The 13540-nt window shown below is 42.8% G+C and overlaps 1 long non-coding RNA gene across 1 annotated transcript in view; it reads left to right on the top strand.

Moving 5' to 3' along the window:
* Positions 1-13540, top strand: part of LOC112652443 (uncharacterized) — an 85518-nt gene that overhangs the window by 31760 nt on the left and 40218 nt on the right. Inside the window, exon 3 of the long non-coding RNA XR_007403782.1 lies at positions 9692-9901. This is a non-coding gene — a long non-coding RNA (uncharacterized LOC112652443). The remainder of the gene's footprint in view (positions 1-9691; positions 9902-13540) is intronic.

Consider the following 13540-nt stretch of genomic DNA (forward strand, 5'->3'; position numbering starts at 1 on the left):
GTTTGTCCTTCTCCGATTATTTCACTCAGCATAATACCCACCAGTTCCATCCATGTCGAAGCAAATGGTGGGTATTTGTCATTTCTTTTTTTTTACTTTAAATATTTTATTTTATTGGAGTTCAATTTGCCAACATATAGCATAACACCCAGTGCTCATCCCATCAAGTGCCTCCATATGTGCCCGTCATCCAGTTACCCCCATCTCCCGCCCACCTCCCTTTCTACCGCCCCTTGTTTGTTTCCCAGAGTTAGGAGTCTCTCATGTTCTGTCTCCCTCTCTGATATTTCCCACTCATTTTCTCTCCTTTCCCCTTTATTCCCAGTCACTATTTTTTTATATTCCCCAAATGAATGAGACCATATAATGTTTGTCCTTCTCTGACTGACTTATTTCACTCAGCATGATACCCTCCAGTTCCATCCACATCGAAGCAAATGGTGGGTATTTGTCGTTTCTCATGGGTGAGTAATATTCCATTGTATACATAGACCACATCTTCTTTATCCATTCATCTTTCGATGGACACCGAGGCTCCTTCCACAGTTTGGCTATTGTGGACATTGCTGCTAGAAACATTGGGGTGCAGGTGTCCCGGCGTTTCACTGCATCTGTATCTTTGGGGTAAATCCCCAGAAGTGCAATTTCTAGGTCATAGGGAACTTCTATTTTTAACTCTTTGAGGAACCTCCACAAAGTTTTCCAGAGTGGCTGCACCATTTCACATTCCCACCAACAGTGTAAGAGGGTTCCCTTTTCTCCGCATCCTCTCCAACATTTGTTGATTCCTGTTTTGTTAATTTTCTCCATTCTCACTGGTGTGAGGTGGGATCTCATTGTGGTTTTGATTTGTATTTCCCTGATGGCCAGTGACGCAGAGCACTTTCTCATGTGCTTGTTGGCCATGGTCTATGTTTTCCTCTCTGAAATTTCTGTTCATGTTCTTTTTTTTTTAAAGATTTATTTATTTATTCGTGATGAGAGAGAGAGAGAGAGAGAGAGAGAGAAAGAGAGAGGCAGAGACACAGGCAGAGGGAGATGCAGCCTCCATGCCGGGAACCCAACGCGGGACTCCATCTCAGGACTCCAGGATCACGCGCTGGGCCAAAGCCAGGCCCTAAACCACTGAGCCACCCAGGGATCCCCTCTGTTCATGTCTTTTGCCCATTTCATGATTGGATTGTTTGTTTCTTTGCTGTTGAGTTTAATAAGTTCTTTATGGATCTTGGAAACTAGTCCTTTTTCTGATAGGACATTTGCAAATATCTTCTCCCATTCTCTAGGTTGTCTTTTAGTTTTGTTGACTGTTTCTTTTGCTGTGCACAAGCTTTTTATCTTGCTTAAGTCCCAATAATTCATTTTTGTCTTTGTTTCACTTGCCTTCATGGATGTATCTTGAAAGAAGTTGCTGTGGCCAAGTTCAAAAAGGGTGTTGCCTGTGTTCTCCTCTAGGATGTTGATGGATCCTGGCTCACATTGAGATCTTTCATCCATTTTGAGTTTATCTTTGTATGTGATGTGAGAGAATGGTCTAGTTTCATTCTTCTGCATGTGGATGTCCAATTTTCCCAGCCACCATTTATTGAAGAGACTGTCTTTTTTCCAGTGGATAGTTTTTCCTGCTTTGTTGAATATTAGTTGACCATAGAGTTGAGGGATCACTTCTGTATTCTCTTTTCTGTTCCATTGATCTCTGTGTCTGTTTTTGTGCCAGTACCACACTGTCTTGAGGACCACAGCTTTGTAGTACAACCTGAAATCTGGCATTGTGAAGCCCCCAGCTATGGCTTTCTTTTTCAATATTCCCCTGGCTATTCGGGGTCTTTTTGGATTCCACACAAATCTTAAGATGATTTGTTTCAAGCCTCTGAAGAAAGTCCATGGTATTTTGATAGGGATTGCATTAAATGTGTAAATTTCCCTGGGTAACATTGACATTTTCACATTATTAATTCTTCCAATCCATGAGCATGGACAATTTTCCATCTCTTGGTGTCTTCCTCAATTTCTTTCAGAAGTGTTCTGTAGTTTTTAGGGTATAGATCCTTTACCTCTTTGATTAGGTTTATTCCTAGGTATCTTATGCTTTTGAGAGCGATTGTAAATGGGATTGACTCTTTAATTTCTCTTTTTTCAGTCTCATTGTTAGTGGATAGAAATGCCACTGACTTCTGGGCATTGATTTTGTATCCTGCCACACTGCCGAATTGCTGTATGGGTTCTAGTAATTGTGGGGTGCAGTGTTTTGTTTTTTTTTATGTACAGTATCATGTCATCTGTGAAGAGGGAAAGTTTGACTCCTTCTTTGTCAATTTGAATGCCTTTAATGTCTTTTTGTTGTCTGATTGCTGAGGCTAGGACTTCCAGTACTATGTTGAAAAGCAGTGTTAAGAGTGGGAATCTCTGTCTCATTCCTGATCTTAGGGTAAGGCTCCAAGTGTTTCCCCATTAAGAATGATATTTGGTGTGGCCTTTTCATAGATGGCTTTTAAGATGCTGAGGAATGTTGCCTCTATCCCTACCCTCTGAAGAGTTTTGATCAGGAATGGATGCTGTATTTTGTCAAATCTTTCTCTGCATCTATTGAGAGGATCATATGGTTCTTGTTTTTTCTCTTGTTGATATGATTTATCATATTGGTTGCTTTACGAGTGTTGAATCAGCCTTGCATCCCAGGGATAAATCCCACTTGGTCATGATGAATAATCTTTTTAATGTACTTTTGGATCCTATTGGCTAGTATCTTGTACAGAAATTTTAGATTCTTGTTCATTGGGGATATTGGTCTATAATTATCCTTTTTGGCGAGGTCTTTGGTTTTGGAATTAAGGTGATGCTGGCCTCATAGGATGAGTTTGGAAGTATTCCATCTCTTTCTATCTTTCCAAACAGCTTTAGGAGAATAGGTATGATTTCTTCTTTAAACGTTTGATAAAATTCCCCTGGGAAGCCATCTGGCCCTGGACTCTTGTGTCTTGGGAGGTTTTTGATGACTGCTTCAATTTCCTCCCTGGTTATTGGCCTGTTCAGATTTTCTATTTCTTCCTGTTCCAGTGTTGGTAGATTGTGGTTTTCCAGAAATGCGTCCATTTCTTCTAGATTGCCTAATTTATTGGCAAATAGGTGCTCATAATAAGTTTTAAAATCGTTTGTATTTCCTTGGTACTGGTGGTGTTCTCTCCTTTTTCATTCATGATTTTATTAATTTGAGTCTTTTATCTCTTCTTTTTAATAAGGCTGGCTAATGGTTTATCTATCTTATTAATTCTTTCAAGAAACCAACTCCTGGTTTTGTTGATCTGTTCCATAGTTCTTCTGGTCTCTATTTCATTGAGTTCTGCTTGAATCTTTACTAACTCTCTTCTTCTGCTGGGTGTAGGATCTGTCTGCTGTTTTTTTTCTCCAGTTCCTTTAGATGAAAGGTTAGCTTTTGTATTTGAGTTCTTTCCAGTTTTTGGATGGATGCTTGTATTGCGATGTGTTTCCCCTTCACGACTGCTTTTGCTGTATCCCAAAGATCTGGAATGGTTTTATCTTCATTCTTATTAATTTCCATGAATCTTTTTAATTCTTCTCTAATTTCCTGGTTGACCCTTTCATCTTTTAGCAGGATGCTCTTTAACCTCCATGTGTTTGAAATCCTTCTAAATTTCTTCTTGTGATTTAGTTCTAGTTTCAAAGCATTAGGGTCTGAAAATATGCAGGGGACAATCCCAGTCTTTTTTATCAGTTAAGTCCTGATTTGTGACCCAGTATGTGATCTATTCTGGAGAAAGTTCCACGTGCATTTGAGAAGAATGTGTTTTCAGTTGCCTTTGGATGTAAAGTTCTGTAAATATCTGTGAAATCCATCTGGTCCAGTTTATCATTTAAAGCTCCTGTTTCTTTGGACATAGCTTAGAAGATATCAATAGCAGAAAGCGCAGTGTTCAAGTCTCCCAGTATAAGTGTATTATTATCTAAGTATGTCTTAACTTTGGTTATTAATTGATTGATATATGTGGCAGCTCCCATATTTGGGGCATTAATATTTATGAAGGTTAGGTCCTCTTGTTGGATAGATCCTTTAAGTATGATATAGGGTCCCTCTTCATCTCTTACTACAGTCTTTGGGATAAACTTATTTATGTGATATAAGGAATGCTACCCCTGCTTTCTTTTGAGGACCATTTGAATGGTAATTGGTTCTCCAACCTTTTATTTTCACGCTGGAGGTGTCCTTACATCTGAAATGAGTCTCTTGTAGGCAGCCAATAGATGGGTCTTGCTTTTTTATCCAGTCTGAAGCCCTGTGCCTTTTGATGGGATCATTAAGCCCATTCACGTTTAGAATTACTATTAAAGATATGAATTTAGTGTCATCATAACACTTATTCAGTCCCTGTTTTTGTTGATTGTTTCTTTGGACTTCCTCTTTCTTTCACAGAGTCCCCCTTTATATTTCTTGGAGAACTGGTTTGGTGGTCACATATTCTTTCAGTTTCTGCCTATCTTGGAAGCTCTTTATCTCTCCTTCTATTCTGAATGAGAGCCTTGCTGGATAAAGTATTCTTGGCTGCATGTTCTTCTCATTGAGGACCCTGAATATTTCCTGCCAGCCCTTTCTGGCCTGCCAGGTCTCTGTGGAGAGGTCTGCTGTTAATCTAATATTTCTCCCCATAAAGTTTAGGGAACTCTTGTCTCTTGCTGCTTTAAGGAAATTCTCTTAATCTTTGGAATTCACAAGTTTCACTATGAAATGTCAAGGTGTTGAACGGTTTTTATTGATTTTAGGGGGGATCTCTCTATGTCCTGGATCTGAATGACTGTTTCCCTCCCCAAATTAGGGAAGTTCTCAGCTATGATTTGTTCAAATACACTTTCTGGTCCTCTGTCCCTTTTGGCACCCTCTGCAACCCCAATTAAACATAGATTTTTTCATTCTGAGTCTGTCATTTATTTTCCTTAACTTTTCCTCCATGATTCTTAAATTGTTTTTCTCTTTTTTCCTCAGCTTCCTTCCTTGCCATCAATTTGTTTCTATGTCACTCATTGTTTCTTCTACCTCATTAGCCCTCATTGTTAGGAAGTCCAGTTTGAATTGCGTCTCATTTAATTGATTTTTAATTTCGGCCTGATTAGATCTAAATTCTGGAGTCATGAAGTCTCTTGAATCCCTTATGCTTTTTTTCCAGAGCCACCAGTAGCTTCATTTTTTTAAATAATAAATTCATTTTTTATTGGTGTTCAATTTGCCAACATACAGAATAACACCCAGTGCTCATCCCGTCAAGTGCCCCCCTCAGTGCCCGTCACCCATTCACCCCCACCTCCCACCCTCCTCCCCTTCCACCACCCTTAGTTCGTTTCCCAGAGTTAGGAGTCTTCATGTTCTGTCTCCCTTTCTGATATTTCCTACCCATTTCTTCTCCCTTCCCTTCTATTCCCTTTCACTATTATTTATATTCCCCAAATGAATGAGACCATATAATGTTTCTCCTTCTCTGATTGACTTATTTCACTCAGCATAATATCCTCCAGTTCTATCCATATTGAAGAAAATGGTGGGTATTTGTCATTTCTAATGGCTGAGTAATAATCCATTGTATACATAAACCACTTCTTTATCCATTCATCTTTCGATGGACACCGAGGCTCCTTCCAGTAGCTTTATAATTTTGCTTCTGAATTGGCTTTCTGACATTGAATTGTAATCCAAATTCTGTAACTCTGTGGGAGAGAGGACTGTTTCTGATTCTTTTTTTTTTTTTTTTTTTTTTGTGGTGAGTTCTTCCTTCTAGTCATGTTGCTCAGTTCAGAGTGGCAAAAAAGAAGTTGTACTTTATAGAAGCTCGAACTCTTCTCACTGTAGGAATCTGGCTGTTCCCTCTTTAAATTTCAGGCCAGATTCATAAGTTTTCAGGATTATTTGAAAGTTATCTAGGTAAGTTGGTGGGGACAAGTGACTTGGGGATCCTACTCCTCCACCGTCTTTCCCCGCCTCCTCCAGGAGCTGACTTACTAATTTCATTTCCATTCTCCCACTCAGTCTCACATGTGCCTCATTTCCAACCTCCCTTTACCCACACCTCCATCCAGTTCCCCATGGCAAGGGACAAGCTTTTAACCCCTTTGTACCCAAGGGTCTGTCCCAGAAACTCAGTGCTTTGCTTCCTATGCTGTTCCGGCACTCCCAGGGACACAGGTCGCACCCAGTTGTCATTCTCAGCTGCATTGATGCCTTCCCTATGGTGAAAGCTGCGTACTGTAGGCTGGGGCTTGTACTTTTCTTTTGTGCAAAGCACCAACAGACAGACAGTACATAAGCAGAAAGCAGTCATATTCAATTTTCAAATTTAATGGGGCTGGGGATAAATTAGGACAACAATGCATGAAAAGGTACCCCCCACAGATGACCAAGGTATGCAACCTGCTGTTGGGCACCACAGGGCAGGGCTTGTTCACCTGCTGGGAAGACTATGGGAACATGTTCAGTAAATGGGTGAGGAAAGGACTGTGTCCTTGGACCCCTGCTCTCGCTCCCAGATCACTCATGCAATCGCTAAAATCCTGTCTAGCCAAATCACTGCTGCTCAGCTTCCAAGGTTCAGCTTCAAGGCCAGCTATACTGGGAAGTGAGACCAATGAGGCTGACCCCACCTCAGTTCCTGTCACCTGGAAGGGCACAGGCCATGCTAGTAGTGACTGGAGGGCCAGCTCCCTAGGGTAGGGGCAAGACCCTTGTTGTCCCCTTGTGCCAAGAAATTAACCTTCTTTGCAGCAAGATGCTGGACTATGGTCATCCCACAGATGGCTAGGCTGCGGGGATGCAAGTCCTGGGGTCTCAGAGAACCTTGCATCCACCAGGTTTTCCCCTTCCCTGAGCACACACACCTGAGGCCCTGGGCTTCGCTGCCCCCTTACCAAGAAAGTGGTGCCACCGAGTGGTTGTGATCAGGCTTTGCAGCTGGATGGGCTGCTTCCAGCCACTAGTGTCTGATGTCACCTGTGTTCTCACTACTTCTCTGGGGAGCTCAGTGGCCATCCGTGACACTGTCCTTTCCCCTGCTGGTGCTAGAAGAATTAAATAGAGTAGTGCTTGGAAGATAGCAGGTGCCAACACATGGGAGCCCTCATGCTTCATGGACAGCAGGAGTCAGATGGTGTTCCTAGCTCTGCAAACACTCCCCTTCCCCACCCCTCAAACTTTACTCCATTTAGCCAAACAGGTGGTCTGATAGGGCTTCAGCTGATGCTGTTTCTGGGGCACCCCTGGGTGTCAGGTGCTTGAAATACTGTCTCATACTGTAATTCTGGGTCACTTTCTTCATCTGGAGGGCTGTGCCCTATACCACTACTCATGGCATGGGGGTCTCTAAGTGCTGTGCAGCTGTCATTTCCTGAACTCCTTGAAACTTGGCATCCTCCTTCTAAGGATCTTATGGTTTAGTTTGAAAAGAAACAAAACAGAATGCCCTAAGTGTGCAAGAAGGGGTTGGCTAAGAAGTGAGGAAGTGGGCCTGGAACAGCACTTGGAAACAACAGTGCTGTTGTTTTCCAAGAAGAGATGGAAGAATCCAACCTGTGTCTGAGCCCTTCAGTGACTTCCCCTTGCCTATGGGACACCCAGCCTTCTTGTGGCCCTCCAGTTCCAGCTCTTTACTTCCAGGGCACATAGAGCCTGTCTACCTGAATGGCTTGCAGGTCCTATACAGCCATTGTGCCACATTCTTTGGTCATGCTATTTTCTCTGCTTGGAATGTCTTACTCTCTAGCAAAATCCTACTGACCCATAAAACCCCCACCTAGGCATCTCTTTCTCCAGAAAGTCATCTGATCTCCCAGGCTCCTCCTCTGCCCATTTAGCATCTCCATGAAAAGGCAACTCCAACTTCATGGTCCAAATCTGAACTCCTGACCCTATCCCCCTTCCTTCTTGTGCCTCTGTAATCTTCCCCATCTCAGCTCACAACAACTCTGATCTTCCAGTTACTCAGCCAAAATCTTTGCAGTTATCCTCAACTCTTCTTTCTCTCACATTCACATTTGGTCCATCAGTAAATCTATAAGCTTTACCTTTAAAACATGACCAGAATGTGGCCACTTTTGTCCATCTTCTCAGGACACAAGTCACCACCATCTGTCAGCTGGATTTAACACTAGCTTCTTGACTGGTCTAGTTGCTCCTGACTGTGCCCCAAAGCACAAGACAGCCTACAGCAATCTCACTCAACCCCAAGCTAAAAGTGGCACCTCATTGCTCTTCTCTGACACCCAAGGCAGGGAGTCTCACCGCATCAGTGCTCAGTAATCCTCCTTTACTGTCCTTAAGAAAGCCCAACTACCTCCACTGACATTTTCCAAAAGCTGTATTTATGGTCTATGGGGTAGAAAAGAGAAATAGCATGAAGATGTGCATGTCATGCTGACAGGAAAGGTCAGGGGCTGGCTGAATGTGATGTGACCTTGCAGATTGATGTGGGGTCCCAGTATTGGCACCAGAAGTGCCTCGAGGGGCTGATGTGGTTATGGTATTTTTGAAATGGTAAGTAAACCTCAAGGAAGCCTTGGTCAAACAGGTTATGTGACATGGTGCTCCTGAAACATCCTTGGCATGTTGAAACCATGCACTCACCTTGGTTTGCATGTAAAGTGGGAAACTGCTCTTGTCTGCAGGGATGTTGTGAGGTCTGGGATATGGCAGATCTTTCTAGGGCTAGAGTTTTCTTTCACAAAGACTTCAACAGCAGTCCTGTTCCAGGAGCAAAGGGCAACAAAGTCCCTGATCTTTGAGACAACCAAAACATGCCCCTGCAGATTTCCAGTCCCCTTCCCTAGGGGCATTGCTATCCTGCTGAGGCAGAGGCACACTTCAGAAAAACCCTAGAGCAAGTAAGAAGCCAGTGGTGAGGCCCTGTCCTGCACAGCCACTGCTGGTGTCCCTCTACCCTTTTCCATCTCCTCTCTGCCAGTCCCTGATTTGCTGAGAGCACTCACTGTAGGCAGGCTTGCATTTGCTGTTCCCTCAACAGGACACCTACTCAGCTTGCTTCCTCAGGTGTCTGTGCAGGTGTTGCTTTATCAACTGAAGACTTCCTCATCCTCACATATAAAGTGTTTAAGTGTGTAATACCCATCCCTCTCTGGCAGTCCTTAGCCTTCCCTGCTTTTGTCTTTCCCATGGTATACTTCACCTTTGTACTTCATACTTTGTACAGGTCATGCCACTTATTATTCTTATTTATTTGCTTATTCTTTGTCTCCTCTTATTAAAACATAAGCTCCATGAAGGTAGAGTGTTCATCTGTTGATAGGATAGTACCAGGTGCTATGCAGATGCTCAGTAAATGGTTCAATAAATTAAGTCCACAGACAAATGGCACGAATGAAACTTTTTGTCTCTGGTCACCTTCCTGTTGAACTGGGTGATGAAGGCAAGGGGGTACCTTCATCACCTCTCCGCACCTGGTGCAGAGCTGGCAACCTTGGTTGGTTGGTAATCAACTAGCTGAACTGAATCTGAAAGACTGAAAGACAGGATGCACAGGGAGCTGGCTGTGCATCCTGCCCTGTGAGGAGGCTGAGATCTGTCTTCTGAGCTCTGGTTCCTTATGAAATAGCTGTCAGGTCTGCCTCGGGCAGATTAATAATTGCTGTTTGTTTCAGGAGTGTGTGTGATCCATTGCATCTCTTTTCTTCTTTTCCCCAGCAGATTTCAAGTGGTTTCACCTTAGCCTCCAGTCTTTGGGGAGGGCCACACACTGCTGTATGTTCATCATCTCTATCTCATGGTCCTTGATGGGTTCACAGTCTGTCACTCTTACATGGAGTGTTTTCAGCATGGCAGCAACAGAAACAGGAGTCCTTCCATGGAAGCTGACAGTGGACTTCAGAGGCCAGAGAAAATCTACATCATCACAAGGTGACAAGCCTCCTCTACATGCATTCCTTCTGGTGATCAGGGAGCCTTTCAATAATGCATTAAACTGGGCCAGAATATGGCTAAAATGTATTCTGAAATGGAAACTGCCAAAGTGCAAATGAAGTATAAAGGAAGGCAACAGAAAACGGTGACTGGGTTGAATGTTAAGGAGAAAGCCCTTTTGTCCTGTCTCTCTCCGTGTCTGGGTAGCAGCATGCCACTTTCTCTCACATAGGGAGTCCATATTTTCCCTGTGGGGCTTCTAGATGAGAAATCCCAGCAACTCAGCCCCCAACAAAGTAGAGGGTGTCTATTCTTGGCTGATGTGAATGGAACATACCTCCAGAGGGCCAAGCGTACACAGTGCTCTCATTCTACTTGCAGCAGAGCTAAGCTGTACCATTTTAGAATCATATAATTACCTACATTCAGTGTCAGCTGCATTGGCCAACCCACCCTGCATGTTCTGGACCTAGTGTCTATTTCGGAATGAGGAATCAGGAATAGGCAAGCTGGTCTCCCCTTCCATTCTGTGCTTCTTTCCCATTTCAGCACCACATTTGCCAGCCAGTGCCTGGGTGGCTCTTCTCTCTAGGCAGGAGTTTTAGAGACGACTGAGGTCCCCATTCAAGGGGTGTCCTGGCCACTTGGCTCAGTGGCCTGTGGTGCTAGCTCAGAGACCAGAGACCAGAGGTTAAACAGAAGTGACTTGGAGTTAGCTCCTTCCCTTATGAGCAATGTTTCTGGCCTTCAGTTTCCTCTTCTCTAAAGTGATAATGAAAATATCTAGGTTCTGTGAGGGCGAATGAGAAATGTTTACATTGTTCTAGAAGATGATGCTACAAAGTGGAATTTAACCTCATGAGCTCTGACTCTCCAGTGATTCAGTGGGTTCAGCCTGGCTCCAGTTCCATCTGGGAGCAGGAGTGAGACCTTGTACATACAGACACATAAACACATATGCTCTCACATATATTCAGATTCATGGACACACAGTGACACACAATGGAGCATGCACTCACATTCACACACATACAAACTCTTGCACATACTCATATACACATGGCATGTCCTTCTATAGGGGTCTCCCCTGGTCTTCTGCCACCAGGCCCCCTTTGTCTTCAAGGCTCACAGATCCCTAGCTGGCCTTTTCTCTGCCCCCCTTCACCTCTTTCCATCTGTGCTCTAATTAAGCTTTGGGAAGTTTCTGAACAATTGGTGTCTCTCAGGGTTTCATGGTTCTGTACAAGGTGCTCCTCTGACATGGAAAACTCTTCATTTTATTTTTTTTTTACCAGAATATCTCTTTCTCATCTCTTCTCCCGCCAGCTTTATTAAAATATAATTGACATAAAACACTCTGTTCTCATGTCCTAAAACTTAGCTCAAAAGCTGGGTTCTCCAGGAAGCACCCTCTGGGACAGCTAGCATAACAGGCCATCCTGTGTCCTGTCTGTTAAGTTCCTTCATCACCTGATTCTCTGATCATGAGCCCATGAATGCTTTCTGGTCTCTTCATCCCCTGAAGGCCTGCACACAGTGGGGCCTCTCTCCCAGGATTGTTAAACAGAAAGGGGACAGGGTACTTGTGGCAGCTCCCAGACATGTCAGTAGGGGGAGCCCTAGGAGCTTGAAAAAAACTGCCTAGGGTCTCCTGCTTTGCAGACCTTCATTCCATCATGGCTTCACTGTGAAGAATTGTTTACTTTAGAATTCTGTATTGAATTTGGGAGGCTATATGTTTATGTGGAGGCATCTTTTCTCTGAAACTCCTAACAAGTACCTGATTGATATTTTAAAAATATTCTAAGCAATATTCATAACTTAATCTTCTGATAATCAAGTAGAAGGAAGAAAAATGTTTGACATGCATTTACTTCTGTTTTCACTCCTGGGTACTCAAGGAAACAATTCTATTTGTCACAGTACAATGATCTGGGGCTCTGGGAGGCATAATGTATGATTTTATAGCTTTGGTGGATAAATAGCTATAATTTTCATTAGTCCTCCTTGACTAAGTTTCCTGCTGAAACAGAAGAGACAAGGCAGTGAGCAAGATGCTTACCTCTGGGGGAAAGATTATAATTGCCAGATGGAGAGCAGGATGGACAAGTGGACAATGGCAAAGTGGATCCAGGAAGTCTGTACAGGACTGAGCTCTGTTGGCTCAGGTGGTTCTCTGTGTGGCAATGGGTGAGGTTTGGGTATTTTTCTAATAGAGCAACTCCATTCTTAAGTACTCACCCATGAGAAATCACTGTAGATGTCCACTCAAAGACTTGTGTCAGACTATTTATAGCAGCTTTATGTATAATGGCTTAAAACTGGAAACAACCTAAATATTTGCCAACAGGTGAATGTGTAAACAAAATCACATTCTCTCAATACTTTGGAATTCTGTTCAGCAATAAAAAAGAATGCACTATTGATCCATGCAATAGTAAGGATAAATTTCAAAGAATTATACTGAGTGAAAGACACCAGACTCAAATGATAATAATTTTATCATTCCCCATATATGAAGTTCAAGAACAGGCAAAGATGATTTTTGATAGTAGAAAACAGAGCAGTGACCACCTTGCAGGGCCAGAGGTAGACTGGGGGAGATCATGAAGGGATTTTCAGGATATAAGTCATGCTCTATATCTTGATTCAGATCACAGCTACATGAATATGTACATTCGTCAAAATTGTACACTTAAAATCTAGGCATTTACTGTATATAAAGTGAAAAAATTATCGTGCCCCAAAATGCATGTTTAAATGAACTCAAGAAGCTGTCTCTTAGAAGGTGAGATTTATAGAGCAAACACCTGACTTCTGGGTATTGATTTTATATCCTGCCATACTGCCAAATTGCTGTATGAGTTCTAGCAATCTCGGGGTGGAGTCTTCTGGGTTTTCAGAAGATTGAAAGAGTCTTGTATCATGTCATCGGCAAAAGGGAGAGTTTGACTACTTCTTTGCCAATTTGAATGCCTTTTATGTCTTTTTGTTGTCTGATTGCTGAGGCTAGAACTTTTTTTTAAATAATAAATTTATTTTTTATTAGTGTTCAATTTGCCAACATACAGAATAACACCCAGTGCTCATCCCGTCAAGTGCCCCTCTCAGTGCCCGTCACCCATTCACACCCACCCCCTGCCCTCCGGATCATCCACCACCCCTAGTTCGTTTCCCAGAGTTAGGAGTCTTTATGTTCTGTCTCCCTTTCTGATATTTCCTACCCAATTCTTCTCCCTTCCCTTCTATTCCCTTTCACTATTATTTATATTCCCCAAATGAATGAGAACATAAAATGTTTGCCCTTCTCCTATTGACTTACTTCACTCGGCATAATACCCTCTAGTTCCATCCACGTCGAAGGAAATGGTGGGTATTTGTCGTTTCCATAGCTGAGTAATATTCCATTGTATACATAGACCACATCTTCTTTATCCATTTATTTTCGTTGCGCACCGAGGCTCCTTCCACACTTTGACTATTGTGGACATTGCTGCTAGAAACATCGGGGTGCAGGTTTCATTGCATTTCGGCGTATCATTGCATCTGTATCTTTGGGGTAAATACCCAACAGTGCAATTGCTGGGTCGTAGGGCAAGTCTATTTGTAACTCTTTGAGGAACCTCCACACAGTTT

Source organism: Canis lupus, chromosome 19 (genome assembly GCF_003254725.2).
Source record: "Canis lupus dingo isolate Sandy chromosome 19, ASM325472v2, whole genome shotgun sequence".
NCBI lineage: Eukaryota > Metazoa > Chordata > Mammalia > Carnivora > Canidae > Canis > Canis lupus.